Consider the following 19,497-nt stretch of genomic DNA (forward strand, 5'->3'; position numbering starts at 1 on the left):
AAATCAATCCCAAACACTTTATAGAAATATTAAAAAGTATGCTGTCATGAATAAAAGTTTCAAAACCATACAGTTACTAAACTCCACCAGATTATTATTTTAACCCTTACCATTGATATTTACATTATATTTTTATGATAAAATTTAGATATAATAATTTTTATACTTCAAAACATGCGACTGATTTTAATTGTATATATATATATATATATATATATATAAATAAATATATATGTATATACATGTAGTCTGTGGTGTTATTAAAATATGTTTGTGTGACTCTTATTACTATTTTTGTATTTTTATTTTATATAGGAATTATTTTTCATAAGGTCATTTGAGATGTAGAGCACTAGTTCAAACAATTACTCAATATTAAATAAGGATCAAAGTAACTCTTCATCCACAAGCAAAACTTATGCAAAATAAAACTTTGAATTCCATAGTAGCTAAGATTTGACATAACATATATATATATATATATATATAATTTCTTATTCAAAATTAACATTAACACATAAGTATAATTTTTAAATATGTAATAAAAATAAATTAAATCACAATATAATATTCCACAATAATAATTAATAAAAAAGAATGATAATTTCAGTTCCTTGAATATGAATCACCTTTGCATTAAAAGTATAAAATCACAACATTAAGTCTATCTTCCACATTATGTAAAGAAATAATATAATTTATCAAAGAAAAAACCTATTTTTATAATAATATTACTTGCATTTATTAACATTATTATTTTTTTCTTATTTAGATGCTAATAAATTCAAGCTGTATCTTAAAAGTGTAGAAGTGTGCATGAATATATATATATATATTATTGCTAAGGTCACCACAATTTTTGTTACTGCCATCCTAACATATCACTCAGTTAACATGATCTTTAAATTTTGTTTAGTTTATTTTTTATTTTATTTATATTTTCTTTATATTTTTTCAATCAAAAAAGTTGTCAATATTTTTTAATGTTTTTTCTATACTTATTTTTTTAAAATAGAAATTATATACAAAATAAAAAATTAATTCCACAATAATCAAAAAGCTAAGATGTAGAGTATTTTTATTAATATGTTGTATAATATTTAGTATATTTCTTTATTATAAAAATATTTATATGACATAATGTTTAATCATAATAAAACAAGAAAATTTACGAACACTTCACACTATGAATGTTTTGTGAAGTGGATCTTGGACAACTTCACTTGAAATTTGGCAAATTATCAATATAATTGTCTATTAAAATATAATAAATATGACCTTTAGCTAATCATAGTATGAAGGCCAAAAAGATAAGTCTATTAGCCATGGCTTCTATCATTTGCAAAAATCTAAGTAATTTTATATTAGCTCCAAATATAGTAGAATAAATCTAGTTTTAGATCAAAGTAGTCATTTCAATCTCACAACCTAGATCTTGTTAGTGTTTGAATATTTTATTAATAAATTTGACAGTTTGCATGACTAAGAATTGGATTTCTATTTTTGTCTAGGTCAATTTTTTTCAAGCTAATAATTCTTTCACACCAAAACAACCATAAAGTATTACTATGTAGATACTTTTGACCAAAATATGTATTGACCATTTGCCTCTAATGTATTATTCAAGCACTAAATTTTTTTTCTGTCCACCAATCATATTATAAAATATTGCAATATATATATATATATATATATTTAGAATTATTCAAAATTATATATATAATTTTTTAGAAATAAACTTTGATAAATATACTAGAGGATGTAAATTATTCATTTACTATTTAATTCTAACTAAATACAAAAATTATTATTAATTATTTATTTATTTAAAATATATCTTTTAGTATTTATTAAATATTATTTTTTATATTAAAATTATATAATAAATTTCATATTATAAAGTTTTTGAAACATTTCAACTTAAACATTTTTAAAAATTTTGATGTCATTTTTGGATGTCATTACTATCAACATTTCTAATATCTTGATCTTTTACAAATTATATATGTTAAAATCTTCTTGTATGTACATAATATGTACAAATATTTATACATGCATACAATGAATAATATTAAAATTTTCTTATGATTCAATTTTGATATCAAAAAGTTAATTAATTCATCAATTTTAAAATTAGATACTAATAAAATTCTAAGGCTATTACATATTAATTTTATTTCAATAGACATGAATATCCATGATTGTGGTGTTTTTTTACTTTGTTTCTAGTTATCAAAGTGCATCTAAAGTTGTTGTTATGTAATATGGCATTAGGTACCAAATTCCATTAAATATAGGTAGGTTAATTTGACTAGTAATTTTTCATCCATTGATAGTTTTTTATTTGTTGACTTTTTTAATATCAACTAGGATTTAGATACTTTGGTGGAAAAAAATCCTTGACTTAACATTCTTATCAAGTCAAGTCTTGTGAGTGATTTTTGAGAGAGAAAGAACTTATTGTAAAGTTTTGCTTAGCTATGGTGATTTAGCCATTTTAATAAAGCTTAGGATTTTTTCTATTTCTACACATGTATTATCAGATTTTCTTTTTATAATATGAGAGATAGCTTAACTTAGTTTGTTGTAGATTTTTAATCTTATACGTGATAAGATATATATATATATATATATATATATATATTAATAAAATAATAATTTTGGTTTGTTTTTGCTGTTGGGTCTTGGACATTGTTATGTTGGGCACCAAAATCCAATTAGATTAAGTATTAATTTATTGCAATAGATATTGAAATATAGTCACAATTTTGGATATTGCCAAGGTTGTTTTATTATGTCAAAATATGTTGTAATAAAAGAACAAGATATTGGACAATATTATATAGGATAAGATTGCAGTGCAAAAAATAAGTGGCATTGCTGGACAAAGTCCATCAATACAGATTGCAATGCGGGACTAAACAAGAAAGTACAAAGATATGGTGTTGTGGAAGGTTGTAGGATTTTGAAGCATAGTCTAAGTATGACATTGGAATTTCAATGGGCAAAGACATGATTTATTATTTTTTATTATTATTTTTTGTTGCATCACAATGCAATGATCTAGTGTAAAATATTAAGGTCATCAAGTGCAACACATTGAACTTATCAATTTTGATACAAGGGTTTGATTGGAAGAGTGTAATCTTTTATGTTGTGCTACATTTGATATGGTACACAAGTTGTATGGAAAATATTGTGTGAAAATAACAAAAAAAAAAAAAAAAAAAAAAAATCTTCAATGGCTTACACCAATAGTTGGTGATTTGTGGTACTAAGCGAAGGTAGTCTGTGTCACAAGGTGACAAGACTACATGGTTATAAGGTCTTATGGTGATAGACATCCGCGGTAATAAGTTCTAGCATATTCATAGATATCTGTAGTTATGAGACCCTCAATTATAAGCTACAAGACATAAGACCACTATGATAGATCCACATCATTATAGGACTAGATTGGTTATAAGACCATTAAAAAAAATAAAAAAAAGAAAAAATAAGAAAGAATTTTTGAATATCAATTTTGGAAGCTTACTCCAAATACATATGAAATCCATATTTGTTCATTTTTTAGTCTATTTCATATAAAAGAGGCCAAAAGAATTCATTGGCATTTTTTGTATTTAAAATGGAGATTATTTGGAGCATTGAAGTGGCATTTATCAAATTTCCATTGCTTTCTAAGTGAATTTTTGATTTTCTTTCACTTCACAAAACTTCATTTTATCGCAATTATCTTTTATTGTCAATAGATTTTGTAATTTGTGACCATTAATTGCAAAGAAGTGCTAATTACTTTGATTTACTTTAAATTTTTATTTTTATTTTTTTGGAGATAAAGATTGAACGTGGACTTTTAGATTTTATTTTTGATATCTTCATCTAGTCACAAATATTATTCTCAGAGATTTTTTGTGATTATTCTATTTTATATTTTTTACTAATTTATGTTGATAGGCATATTGTAGTAATGAAGTTGGATTGATGGCTATAACGATCTCTTTGTTTGTTGGTATATTGGACCTATAGTGATTTGAAGGTGATGACTTATGAATTACAAAGCTTGGTAGTATTTATAAGAACACATTGCCCTTTTAGCCCTTAGATAGTTGTAGGTATCTAAATAAATTATTTTAATGGTGTAAAGTAGGAGTTGATATTTTAAATCTTTTTCATCAAATTATTTAAATAGTAACCACATCAAAGACTTCAAGCCAGTACTAGATACTCACAAAAAAATTATGTTTCAACATTATATACTATTTAAAGGCTTTTGGTCTCAGAGGTGGATACATATAACAAGATAAAGAATAATATATCAAAGATAAGAATTCAATGAAGGAAAATAAATAAATAAATAAGAATTTTTTTAAAGAAAAATAAAAAAACAAAAATAAAAAGTATATATATATATTTAAAAAAAAAAAAAAAAAAAAAAAAACTAGAATAGTTGTTGCCAAAAGACAAGAAAGTTAGAAACACTTGAAACTAGATTAGAAGCAAGAATAGAGTTGTCAAGAGTGAAGAAGGCTTCACTCTTGCCTCAATATATACTATTTACCTAAGAACTTTGCAGTGATGCTCTATAGAACCTCCAACATATATTCAATTTAGAAGATATATGATTTAACTCGTAAGACAAGTTTTTTTTATGTGTGCCTTACTGTTAGCTTGTAAAATAAGCTATCAATACATGCAATATATGGCTAATTAATTGGCCAAGTTAAGTTTCTAATCCATCAATCATCTATGGACATGTATAAAGATGAAATCACATCTACAAAGCTTATAGGAATCTTCTCTAAAAGATATTTTGAAATTAATCTACTTTTATTTATTTTTATTTATTCATATTACTTAAATAATTATTAGAATAAATCTACATGATTAAAGCTTTATCTTCTGTTTTAGAAATAAGTTCTATGAGAATTGAAGATCACATATTGATAAAGTTTAAGATGTGTTGAATTATATTTGCTATATATTCTAACTATTATCTCCTTCAAAGATAGTTAATAGGTCTTTTTAGCCATGCATGAGTCACCAAATTTACTTACTTATATATTTAGTACAAAAATATAATTATTGTGCTTAAAAATTATAGATTTAATGAATTAGTTGTAGATTTTTTTGAAAAAAAATAAAAAATAGATTCTAATAGCAGAAATATAATGTAGGATAGAATTTATTAAGATAATTTTTTAGAACAAATATGTTTTGTTAGTTAATACTAGGTGATGGCTCAATGGAAGTAGCCCTTGTTATTAAAAAAGAAGATTTTTTTAATTTATAATTTTAATATATATATATATATATATATATATATATATTAAAAAGAAAAAAAATCAAAAGAGTAGAAAAAAGAAAAAAAATATAAAAGACAAGAAGAAAAGAAAAGAAGAAAAGAGGAGGAGAGAAAGAAAAATGAAGAAAAAAAAAATGAAAAAAAGAAATAATGTAGAAAGAAGGATGAAGAAAAAAGAGAGAAGTCATTCTCAAATTTTGGTAGTTTCTCTGCCAAAAGGACTTTAGGCTCCTATGATCTTATCTCTCTCTTCTTTTTGTTTTTTCTCTTCATGTTTTTACAAGCTCTAAGTATTTTTTTATTTTTTATTTATTTTTTATTTTTTTGGTTTTTTGAGGGCGTTATAGATGCTTCAACTATGAAGGGCATTTTTTATGCTTTGTAAATTTTGGCATTGAGGTGTTGCATTCAGAGGCTAGATGAGTCAGGCTGTTATAGCAGTGCTTAGATTTGAAGATGGCATTGCCCATTTTTTGACTCTTTCTTATTTCTTTGTAGTGTTCTAGTTATTTTTTGCTGATTTTTGGCTTTGATCTTTTTAGAGTCCTTCTTCTACGGTTCATCTCAATGTATGTGTAGTTACTGCTTTAATTTTTCCTTTGTTCCATCAAAGTGTTGCAATGCAGCTCTTTTTGAATTAGTGTGCAATTGATTTTTATTGACAATTTTTATTGAAAGGTTAACTGAGGAGTAGTGGTACTATGGTGTAATTCAAGTCTCTTCAATATTAATTTTGAGCATGGAGTAGAAGTGTTGAAGTAAAGAAGTGAGCCACATGGAAGTGAAGAAATATCATTGAGGTTGTTTTTTGTGGCTAAGCAAGCCTATAAATAGATAATAGAGGCACACATTGTCATGATATAATATGGCTAATGAATGAGAGAAAGAAGAAAATATTATATTATGAAATTTCTTATTTTAAAATATTATAGAAAATTATCTAAGAAATATAGATAATAGTAAAAAAGATAGTAATACTAAAGATGCTAATGATATCTTTTTACAAAATAGGCTTCTATTTAATTTGTAGGGCCATGAATAATAAAAACAAAGTAGATTAAGAAATCAAATAATACAAGCATGTATAGGAGAGAATTAAGTGTAGATTTTAGACAAATTTACCTCAAGAGGCTAAGAATTGATACTAGAAGAGAACCAATTGTCAAAATGGGTTGAAATCAAATCTTGAGGCACAAAACTATGCACCTATGGTGATATAGGAGTTCTTTGGTAGATAAAAGAGTGGAATTTGAGAAAAAACTTGATTTTTTTTTTAAATATTAGATTTATATCAATTGAATCGATATTAAATTTTTGGAGGATTTTCAAAGTTGATAATATTTTTAGTTGGTTTAGATTTTGAAAAATAAAAATATATTTATAATTTTCAGGATTTATTGAATTTTTTAGTATATATATAAGTGAATTTTGGATAGTATATTAATGTACAAATTTTGAGGTCAATCAAAAAATTTGATCAAAGTGTGTGAAGGTTTTTGTGGGTTGAGGTCTTAGAAATTGGAGTTTGATGGTTAGTAAGTATTTCTAAGATCTTTAGCAACTTATCAATTGGATTGAAGTGAATTTTTTTATATAGATATTAGACTTGATTTTCAATGTTTAAAAGAATTTTTAGAGCAATTCAATAGTTTAAGAAGGAGACATTGATGCTAGAAGTTCAACATTTAGGTTGGAATAGGAGGCCGCACAATACTTGATTGGATTATCTTGCATTTCTTTCAATTGATAAATACAATTTATTTCATCTTTCTTGTGCTTATTTTTAATTAAGACATTAAAAATTTTAAAAATTTTGAATTGATATTAATGGTTCAATCATTAGTTATTCATGTTCCATTTTGCTATAGGATTTATTAAGACTTTATTTAAGATCTAGGATTTGATTAGGATTTGGTTTAGAATTTGATTTAGGATTTGATTTAGGATTCGATTAAGCTTAAGATTTCTTTAAAATTTGATTTAGAACCTATCTAATATTTATCTAAGATTAAGGATTTTATTAGAATTTTATTAGGATTTAATTTAAAATTTGATTAAAGTTCAATTAAGATTTTAATTAGGATTTGACCTAAGATTTAGTTAAGATTTAATTAAGATTTTAATTTGGATTATATTAATATTTATATTTTTAGAATTTCTTTAGAATTATTTATATTTTTTTATGAATTCTTTTAAATTTATTTTGATAAGTTAAAGTTTGATTAGATTATTACAAATTACTTGAAGTTTATTTAAGGCTCTATTAGACTTGATAGAATTATTATTACATTATTAATTACGTTCTACATCTAGATGCTTGGTGCATTTTAAAGCAAGAATACACATAATATGACAACAAATATCAAAATCATCAGAAAATTCCTTTCTACATCATTAGCAATATTGTCAAGTACATAATTAAAATTTAAGAAGGCAGCATTAATAACAACCTCATTCTTCTATTGGATGTCAAAGTTTATTTAAGATGAAATCCTTGATGATAGTCATATAAGTAAATTAAATATTACTCAAGGTGGTGATTGGAAAATATAGCTTCATTACTTGATTCTATTCTTTGAGCCCTTATGGTTGGCACTTGTATCCATGGAACCAACCAAAGATGCTTTTGCATACATCCTTGTTGGAAAAATTTCTATTCTAAAGGCCACCACAAATATGTCATTTGAATCCTTGAGTGATACTTTTTAAATTGCTATTACTACTTATAATTCATCTATATTGGAGTCCAATCATCTTTTGTAAGAAAATACAATAGATTTGGCATTCATAATACTCAGCAACTTAGTTTTTTTTTCCCTTTGTTCTTTAAATTGCAGCAATAATTTGAAGCTCAAAGCTCATTTATTGTTTCACATACTAAGTAGAAGATGCAAGTTGAATGTGTCAATATTGATAGATTTTTTTCTATGATTTATTAGCCTCTAGCCTTTAGTTGAAGTGTAAAAGGATTTGTTTGTCGAATTTGAAGCTGTTAACAAACTAGCATTCAAACTATTCATAAAATTTCTATGAGGTTTTTGTAGCATGGCAATAGGAGCAATTTGAATTATAACACAAGAAGATAATTGATTGTTGTCCTACCTTTATTATCTAAGTTTTTTTTATAACTGATATAAATGTCATCATAGTGGTGCCTCCTAGCAATGAGCTTAAAATTATATAATTAGGCTTGGTACAATTGTAAAAGGACAAAGATCCATTAATTGGAGAAGGAATTTAAGGCAATTAATCAATAATTGAATCATTGAGCAATAGTTTGGCAACATTTTTCGATCGATATAAGACAACTTAGAAGTATAGCTTTATTGAAGCAATCTAAATTACAAAAAGAAGAGACTTTGGAGGCTATTAGGATTCCAAGGGACTATAGTCCAATAGCTACAAGAGTTTTTTTATTTCAACAATATTATTTTCTTGTGATATTTTTTCTCAGATAGTATTGGTAATATAATAATCATGTTTATAAATTGAATAATTTGGCTTTGTTAAACAACTTCAAAGTGGTTAAGAATCTTGATTGGATGAACAAAGATAATTAGATGAAGTTAGGTTAATATGGATGAGATTATAAATTACATGAATTAAGATTTAAATAAATAAATTATAAATGAGAATTGATTGAAATTTAATGAATTCTTATTTATAGATGAAAGATTATATTTGAATGTTTTTTTTGTTAATAGATGAATTTTTTAATTAAAAATAATATATATATATATATATATATATATATATATATATATATGTATATATTAAATAAAATAAAATCGGTCTATTTTGAGAATCCAAGACTTTTCTAATCGACAACAATATAAAATCTCATCACAAAGTAGGACAAAATGGACCAAAACAAAACTAAATAGAACTAAACATGATGGGACAAAAAAGACAAAATTTTACAAACAAAAATAAAGCAAAACAGAATCAAATAGGAAGATGCAAAACCAAATTTTACTAAGAGAAAAGATTTGAAGCCATACTTAACTAGATGCCCAAAAGGCCATAGCTAGTCTTATTTATACTTTGTTTTACTATCTTAGACTTTCTAGAATGTTCTTAGATGATGGATCCTAGCTAAATAACCATCCTAAGTCTTTTTTAGAAGGTTCCATGGTGGACCTCATCCTAAAAAACTACCTTAAATTCTTTTTAGAATATTCTATGATAGATCTTATCTAGACCAATAACTTAGTCTTAATTCTAAAAACTTCCATAACTGCTCAAATATAATTCCAACTATCTATTCTTATGTGTCAACAATACAAATATCTTATCTATATTCTATTATAATTAATTTTCCTCTACTAATGCAGAACATCTTGGTTTTGTTCCGGATGGTATTTCCAAATTGTCTCTTGGCAATAGATGTAGGTTTCTACATTGTATCATGGATGTGATAACCTTTCTAAAGTACTTTGTATTGAAGTTGTAGATGTCCACTGCCATAATAAAGATAGCAATGGTCCAAAATATTGTTCACTTCATATTCTTGTTGGTTATCAATTACAATTAGTAGTGGTGGTAGTTGGTATCGATCTAGAAAGCACTTTGGCTTAGTATGAAATTCCTTCAGTTGCAAAATACAGAAGACTTGATGGACCCAAATATGTAGCAAAAGAATGAAGTGATATGCAACATAAGAAATCATTGGAAAAATGTGAAAAGTTCTAAGCCATTAAGGTGTCAGTTTATGGATTTGGATTGATGTAATAAGCGGCAAGTTGGCATTGGAAAGTAACACTTGATCATCCTTTTAGAAGGTCTTGTATTGTTGATGGTTATCCGCATATTACTTTTGTTGATTCTGTATGGTAAAAAAGTGGGTACCATGCCTCTTGTAGAATTATTGTAAGCCATTGTATAAACTCCTTCGTTGTTAGATTATTGGTGTTAATGGAATGATGGAGAGTTATTGGTATAATCGGATGTTGACCAATATTAAGAAAAAATGGTGAATAATTGGTACTTACTTGAATACTATCATTGTAAGCAAATTCTAAGGGCATCAAGTATTTATTCCACTCACTATCATCTACTACCACAAATACAACATATCTTCTAAGGTTTGATTTGCACACTTTATTTGTTTATCTATTTGAAGATGGAAGATTGTAGACATAGCAAGTTGTGTATCTAGTAGTTTGAACAAGGCTTACAAAAAATTTCTTGTGATATATGGATCCCGATCTGAAATAATAACATGAGGTAATCCATAATGATAAAAGATAGTATCAAAGAAGATCCATGCAAGTACATAGATATCTATATCCAAGCGTATTGTGGCCAAATGAAGTTGCTTCAAGAATTGATCTACAAAGATGACAATCATGGTGTGATTATGAAGCATGTGCAGCAAACATGTAATAAGATCTATAGTCACTTATTCTCAACAAATTATAGATAGTGGAATTTGCTGCAATAATTCCAAAAAATATGCATTATGTACTTTATTACATTGACATGACTCGCAAGAGCATTTAAAAACTTGAACATCATGATCCAATCCTGTCCAAAATTATGTCCTTAATATCCATTTTAGAATCTTTTCTCGCCCTAGATGTCCAGATATTGGGATGTTATGTTTTTCTTGAAGTATACGCGTCCAAAGTATAGCATTATTAGGTACATAAATCTGCTTCTTGAAATAGCAAAAACTATTATTAAAATTATAATCTTAATATTGTATATTGTCGACCTTCAATTGATCACTAATCATCTTCAAATAAGTATTTCAATCCATTGCTACTTTCTATTTTACCTCTTTGGTTAGGTTTGAAATAACACTACTAATGGTAATAACTTTTGCTTTATTTTTAAATTTAGCCTTTAAATTTGGTCTCCACAATAATCTGTTTTACACAATATATTATTGCCTTTGCTTATACTCAAGGTAGATATCAAAAAGTTGCAACTCTTCTTTTCAATAATAATGTTATGATTTCATATTTTCTAGATGCAAATCATATAGCAAGGATTGATAGTGAATTGAACAACTAGTGGCTTTTCGAACAGATATTGTTGCAACACCTTTGTGGCATGTACAATTCTTAATTGGTCTTGATCATGTGTGGAGTAAGTGCTCTCTATCCTTCTGAGCTTACATGATTTATATGCCACAAGTTGAAGGTTCCTACCAAAGTCTTTTTAAAGGACCGTTTTAATAACAAAGTTAAAAGCATCAATATGAAGTGTACAAAGAAGGTTGAGATCATATAGTTGTAATATTGGAGCTATAATGAGTGCTTCCTTCAACCTATCAAAGGTGCTTTGGTGCTCCAATTTTCATTCAAATGGGGCATCTTTTTTCAATAAGTTTGTTAATAAGGCAGTAATGTGTACAAATTGCCAAAAAAAATGGCAATAATATCTACCATGGCCTAAAAATGGGTGGACTTCAAAAGCATCTTTGGAGGTTAACCAATCCTCCACTGCTTCCATCTTATCTTGTTCCATGCGTATGCCTTTGAAGGACACCATATGCCTTAAAAAAGTGACTTTTGACTTTTTAAGTTCATATTTTTATTGCTTGCAATAGAATCAACTATTTTATAGATGGTGTAGTACTTTTCATATAAATTACTCATGTTCTTCAAGGATTTTACTATATATGAGGATATCATCAATTAAGATAATTACATACTTATTCAAAAGGTTCCAAAATAATCTATTCATAAGACCTATGAAAGAGGTTGGAGCATTGGTAAGGCCAAAAGGTAAAACAAGCCATTCAAAATGTCCAAAGTGTATATGAAATGCCAACTTTTTAATATCTTCTCTTGCAATAGGTCTCTATCAATATCCACTTTGAAGATCTAATTTACTAAAGATGGTAGCACCTCAAAGTTGATTAAGAAGATAATCTACATGTAGAAGTGGATATGTATTTTTAACAATCTGCTTATTGAGGCCTTGCTAATTGATGCAAAGTTGAAGTCTACTATCTTTTTTGGGTGCAAAGTATACAAGTGCTCTCCATGGTGATGTGCTTTTTCAAATAATGTTCTTTTTTAAGAGTTCATCTAATATTTTGTGTAACTCTTTAAATTTATTTGGTGGTAGGTAATAAATTGGCCAACTTATTGGTTTGATTCCAAGCAATAGTTCTATTTGAAAGGAGGTACCTTGATCAAGAGGCATACTACTAGATAGGTCAATTGGAAATACATGCCGATATTTTGTTATGAATTGCTTTGTACATTCTATTCTTTCAGCTGTCTTGTCGACCATTGATACAAGGTTTGGAACCACAATATATATTGGTTGCTTATGCTATATTTTTTTCTTCATAAAGATCATTCCTACGAATAAGTCTTTAGCTGCAAATTATTTTTCCTCTTCATTTGATGTAGAGGTACAAAGAGTCACCTTACGTTGACTATCTTTAAAGGAGCTTGTCCTTGCTATCCAATATACTTACTTATTTTTTATTTCTAGCCATGTCATACCAAGGACAACATCATATCTTAGCTTTGTCACCTTGAACTTCTCTCTTAAGACAAAGGTGTCAATCAACTTCAAGGTTTCTTCTTCACATGTTTTACTTAATATGTTATCTTGGTCATCTGCCAGGTATATATTTCTTTCTTTGATTACCTTAGTTTTAATCCCAAGTTGGTTGATAATTTCAATCAAGATGAAATTTTTTGTAGAACCATAATCCACAAGCACTTGACATGGTTGTCTTCTTAATAGTCCCCTTAGATACATCAGTCAACTCTTTTTATAGTTTTCTAAGGCCATGCCATTTGTCTTTGATAGTTAGTAGATATTCCTAGTACTAGCCTTTGGCGCCTTTACTTGAGAGCCTTGTTTCCTTGCTCTGTCTCATTATTGACTTAATGAATCTTGAAACTATGAACCCGCTTTTCTTTGTTGGTGATTGAATTTTGATATTTTAGACAACTGTTGATTTAATAGCATGGCTTTTGATAATAGAAACACAATTCTTTTTGTACCAATAGTTATCAATGATCTTTGTAATAGTATCAATGATCTTTGTAGGGCATCAATCTCCATTGGCATTGGTTGTTGTACTATGGCATTAGATAGTGGAATAGGACTTTGTGCTATACATCATGCTTTACAATTTTTGAAATTTATAGCATGGACCCTCTTTGCAATCCGAATTGCCTCTTTAAATATTTGTAGATTCCTTAGTTCCACTTCTTGCTAGAGCTTAAATTTTAAACCTTATAGAAATTGATCCATCATCTCTGTCTCTCAAATATTGTTAATTTAGAGACATAAAGACTTAAATTAGGAAACATAATCTTCTAGTAACTTAGATTGTATAAGATTAACCAATTGATTGCATGCTATCTTTTCTACATTGATAGACCAAAATTGATTCCTAAATTTGATCTCAAAGTCCTCTCAATTACAAAATCTACCTTGAGTTCTATAACTTTGAACTTGATGTCGCTACCAAATGGCTGCCGCATCTTTCAAATAGCTAGCTACATATATGATTCTTTTCGTAGTATTTGCCCTAAATAGTTGAAGGTATTGCTGCTTGTTGAAGAGCCATTGATATACATCTTCTTGTCTTGAAGTCTTAGAGTATGTATTAGAGTTACTCAATTTCAGCCTAATAGATGTCGACTCCCTTATCTTCAAGTCTTCTATTTGTTCTTACAAAGTAACTATCTAGCCTAAGAGGTGTTGTATTTGAGCCTCCATCTATGATTGCTCTATCATATGTTCCATGCTGTAATTTTCTTGCTAGACTCGACTATCATAATGCCTTCTGATCTTTTAGTTGATTTTTTAAGAATAATTCATGATAGCCTCAATACAATATTCATTGTGACTACAATCTAGTCTACTAACCTAGCCTCAATTCTAAAAAACCTACTCACATTGGATATTGTATAGAGCCTATCATGAGCTATTCTTAAATCCTAAACCTCAAACTACCATGAACTATTTTTACATCCTAAAACCTAGTCTACTAACCTAGCCTCAATTCTAGAAACTTTCATAACTTTTCAAACATGGTTCCAATTATCTATTCCTATGTGTCAACAATACAAATATCTTATTTATATCCTATTATATGAAAAATAAATCAAACAAGAAAATAAATAAACTTTAATAGATGTAATCGACAAGCAACTTAATTGATTTGTTCACATATAAGAAATGGTTTCAGTCTATAATAATTCAACTTATCATAAGAGCAAATAGTCTTGATATTACAATGATATAACCATACTATATTATCAACATGGAATTGATAATGTTCTTTATAATAAGCATCTATATTCGTCTTTTGTCATTCTTAAGTTTTTTTTAATCGTATCTTTATTATTTTATATAGCTAAAATAAACAATTTGTCAAATCTTCTACTATAAGATTATTAATTTTTGAAAAGTCAAAAGTATTAAGTTATGGATAATAACCATAATTAATAAAAAAAAAGATGTTTTTTAAGTAGAAAAATATACCATATTATTATAAGCAAACTTTTTTAATAACAAGTATGTTGTCTAATTATCTTATTGGTAGTTGATGGTACACTTCAAATATTCCTTCAAAACTTGATTTATATGTTGTTGTACTGTAATATGACTATATGATGAAAATATAATCAAAAATAAATTTCAAATTAATATCTAATCATCTTGGTTCAATAGCAATTCAAGACTTTTAAACATGGATTTTATAAAAGCCTCTTAGTTTATTTTTTTTTATCTTAATAGCTAGTAGATTAAATATTAATTAGTAATTTTACCTTTAAGGTTATAGAAATTCTTTTATTGCTTTAAAAAGACCATAAATTAATAAAATCACATTGAAACAAGTAAATAATTAGCATGGTTGATACTAGAATTAAGTTGAGGATAAGATTGGACTTAAAAACTCCTAGGATAGGCTAAGTCATATGTGAAGGTCGACCATTTGTAGGATAGGGTCGAAATGAAACCTCCAGCTATTAAATCAATTACCTAGGACAAAATAAAGGGACATTTGAAGATCAAGAATTAACATTTGATGAAATAGCTTCAATTTGATTTCAAAGATATAAGATTTGTTTTCAGAGGGTTTAAAATGACTTTGTAATTGATGTTCAAAGTTGGAATTTGTATTGATGATTTTGGAATTTATGCAATACAATTGGAACTAGAACTTTCATTTAGTTTGTGCAATTGGTGTCATATCTATGGTTCAAAATTTGATAGTACTTAGTTGATTAGGTACACTAAGTGTGTATAAATTTTTGTATTAATTTAATAATATAATTAAGATATATCTATATTTTGGTACAAGAGGATATTAGAAATTGGCAACTTTGAGTTGGATAGGATTTCTATGATGTCTAAAGATCTACTAATTGGATCAAGGTGAAATTTGATATGGTAGTAAAGGATTGCAAGATCAACATACGTATTGATTTTGAGTTAAAGTTAATAGTTTAAAAATGAGAAATTGCTATTGAAACATATGCATCAACTTTCAAATTAGCAACCAAGTGACATTATTGTAGTTTTTGGATTTTTTCCTACAATTTATAAATTGAGTTGGGCTGAATTTTTTTTGAGCATGTAGAAGACTTATAGTAGAATTTTTTAAAATTTTTTTTCATGAAGTAGATGATCAAATTAGGAATGATAGCTTGATGAAACTCATTGACTAAGATTAGGGCTTCCAAAGAGAAATCAAAATTACCTAATTATAAAAGTAATAATACAATTAGAATTTTTGTATAGTTGAGGATACTAAAGAGAGTTTTTTTGAGTACTTTATATTGGCTTTAAGTACTTTTGAATTAAAATTTGAATTGCATTCTTTTTATATAGGTGAAAACTATTAAGATTTCTTCGATATTTGTAAAACACAACTTTACCTTCTATAGTCAGATATTTGGTGCATTTCCAAATAAGACAATATATATTATGACAACACTTCATTTATCTATCTATTTAAGGTTGGAAAGCGAATGATGGTTTTTTATCTAATTTTATAATCTAAAATAAAATTATCTTATATCTTGATACAAATTAAGTCTCTCTATCTGATATAATATCTTTAAACAATTCATAATAGTAATATATGTTGTCCAAAAAATGATTAGTTTTTTTTTCCACCTATGATAGATTTTGTATATAGTACATAATATGCCATCTTAGTGAAATTATCTACTATCAAAAATATAGAATTATAGAAATCTTAGAGTGAAAAATCTATAATAAAAATCATAAAATACAAGACTATGGTTGTTTAAGAATAAGTAATGGCTAAAAAAGTCTACAAGATTGATTACAAAGAGTTTTTGATCTTAAAAAAATGTCATATGATTTTTTAAAATCTTTGAATGCCTTCCACATTTGAAGCTACTAAAAAAATTTGGATATTAATTCCAAAGTCTTGTTGTATCTAAAATATCTTATTTTTAAGAAGACATGATAATTTAGAGAATACATAATCTTGCTTCATGTTTTGAAATATATTAGCTATCTTTAAAATAGAATAGATTTTTTTTTTTGAATTTAAACTTAAAAGCATCATGAGATTTTGAAGAACTTTTTTCTATTATCACAAACAAGAGAATCATGACATATTTGATTGAACTTATTTTAAAAAATTAAATCAATAATTAGTGTTGATTTCATTGCTTGAAGATGAAATTACTTTGGCTTTAAAAAAATTATTCTTTATTGATCAAAAGTTACATCAATTTCTTTTGGTATAAAATAAGATCATTTAGAAAGAGTATCTGATGAATCTTATTATTTTTTAGTTAAATAAGTGATCTTAAAATCAAATCTTAATAAAGACATATTCCAATGGGCTTCACAACAATTTCAAATATGTGTTGACATAATATATTCAAAGTTCTTGTGATTTGTATAAACAATGATTAGACTAGAAGTACCTTTTAGATAATGGTGCCATACTTGAAATGAATCTATAATTATCAAAAGTTATTTTTTATAGATCTCATAGTTAATTTTGACTATTGAAAAATTTCTTGAATTAAAAAGTATTAGGTGAAGTTTATCATATGTTTCCATTTATAATAATATAACACTCAAAAACAAAAATTAATGTATAATTTTCTATAAAAAATGGTTTAAAAAATTTATCATGATATAAAATCAAAATAAAAATAATAATTATTATCAAAGCTTCAAAATATTACTTCCACTTCTTAATTCTATTGAAATTTGTTTACACAAGTCAAACATATAAGTAGAATTGCAACTTGAAGAAGTTCTTGATGAAAGTTTAATAGTAATTAAAAAATTTCAAAAAACATTGGATATTTTTTAGTATTTTTAAAATCTTCCAATTCCTAATAGTTTGAAGTTTTTTAGAATCCATTATGATTCTATTATTTGAAATAATGTATCTTAAAAAATTGACATGAGTAGTATAGAATATACACTTGTTTTTTTCTTTATGTTAGCATAGAGCCTTGCATCTCTTAGTTTTTATAATACATGACAAATATGAAATTCATATTTTTTTTATATTTTTAGAATAGATTAAGTTATCATCTAGATAATAGATAATAAAATTGTCTAAAAATTCTCAAAAGACATCATTCATTAGATGTTGAAAAGCTACTATTGTATTTGTAAGTCTAATAGATATGACATTATATTCAAAATGTCCATACTTTGTTTGAAATATAATCTTTTATTCATCTCTTTCTTTGATGTATACATAATTATCTACTTCTTATAGATCTATTTTTGTATAGATCTTAACTTTATTTAATTGATCAAAAAGTTTTGATATCAAAGATAGACGATACATATTCTTGATGGTAATCTGATTGAATTCTTGATAATCAACACATATTGACAATGATCCATCTTTTTTTTGCACAAATAAGATTGGAGTTTTTGTTGGAGATTTGGAATGGCATATGAAATCTTAGCTAGATTCTCTTTAATATACTCCTTAAGTTTAGCCAATTCATTTTGTGATAAATTGTAGATTGGTCTAAATAGGGATTGAGCTCTCTATTGAAGGTCAATTGAGCAATTATAGAAAGGATGTTTCAAAAGAATAGTTACATTTTTCTTTTCAAAAACATCTTAAAAATCTTCATATTGGCTTAATATACTACTTGAAATCTTTCTACTATTAGAAACAAATGTGGTATAAATAAATTAAGATGGTTCTTCTTTTACAACATATAAGAAAGCTATTACATTTACGAATACAAGTTTGGTTGTATTAAAACTATGATCTTTTATTTGATTAACACTCTTAAATATATTCATAAAAAATTTAAGACTATAAAAAAATCTAATGTATTTTAAGATTATTCTTTTTTAGCCACAATAAACATAAAATAACTAGATTAGAGGAAGATCTAGAGATATTAAATATTACAAAGTAACTATGATAATTAATTACTATTCTTATAAAAAAGATACTATGAATAATATTTCTTAAAGGCAACAAATAATTATCTATGATTTCTACATGAATAGGTTTAATTTTATTTATTAAAAGTATATTATGTCTTTTAATAAATTTTACATCTTAGAAATTAATTGAAGCTCCTGAATCAAGCAAGATAAAGGCTTTATGATGTTTAGGTCTTAAATTAATATCTATAATAAAATAAAGAGAAGATTCTAAAGAAAAAATAGAATCTTTAATAAATATTGTACAAGGTTCTAAGCACATAGTTTTCATTGTAAATAAATAAACTCATTTTTTAAAATATTATCTTTATTGATAGCCATACTCCTTTTTTTGTGGTTGCAATATTTCTTTGGATAATATTGAGTACTGTGTTTAGGTTTTTTATAATAGAAACATAATCTTTTGTAACAAAGATAAGATATATTTTATTCAATGAGAGATTTAAAACATATTATATTAATTTATATTCTTTACTTTTAAGTATATGTGTTGAAAAGATGTGGATGTTGCGATTGAATTGAAATAAAATTAAGACCTACTTAGGTGATTTTCGGATTGGAATTCAAAATATAGGTTATCATACTTCACAAAAAATTTAATTGCTTGACTTAATATTTGCAGATTAGATAAATTGAGCATCAATTTCTTTACATTATATTATAATTGGTAAAAAAATTGGCTAATGAGTGTAGCATCATATTATTTGATATTAGTTCCAAGTTGTTAGTGGGACACAATGCCATTTTTTTCTAAGCTAGAATATAGACATCAATACTTAGTACGG

Source organism: Physcomitrium patens, chromosome 24 (genome assembly GCF_059467195.1).
Source record: "Physcomitrium patens ecotype Gransden chromosome 24, ASM5946719v1, whole genome shotgun sequence".
Classification (NCBI taxonomy): Eukaryota; Viridiplantae; Streptophyta; class Bryopsida; order Funariales; family Funariaceae; genus Physcomitrium; species Physcomitrium patens.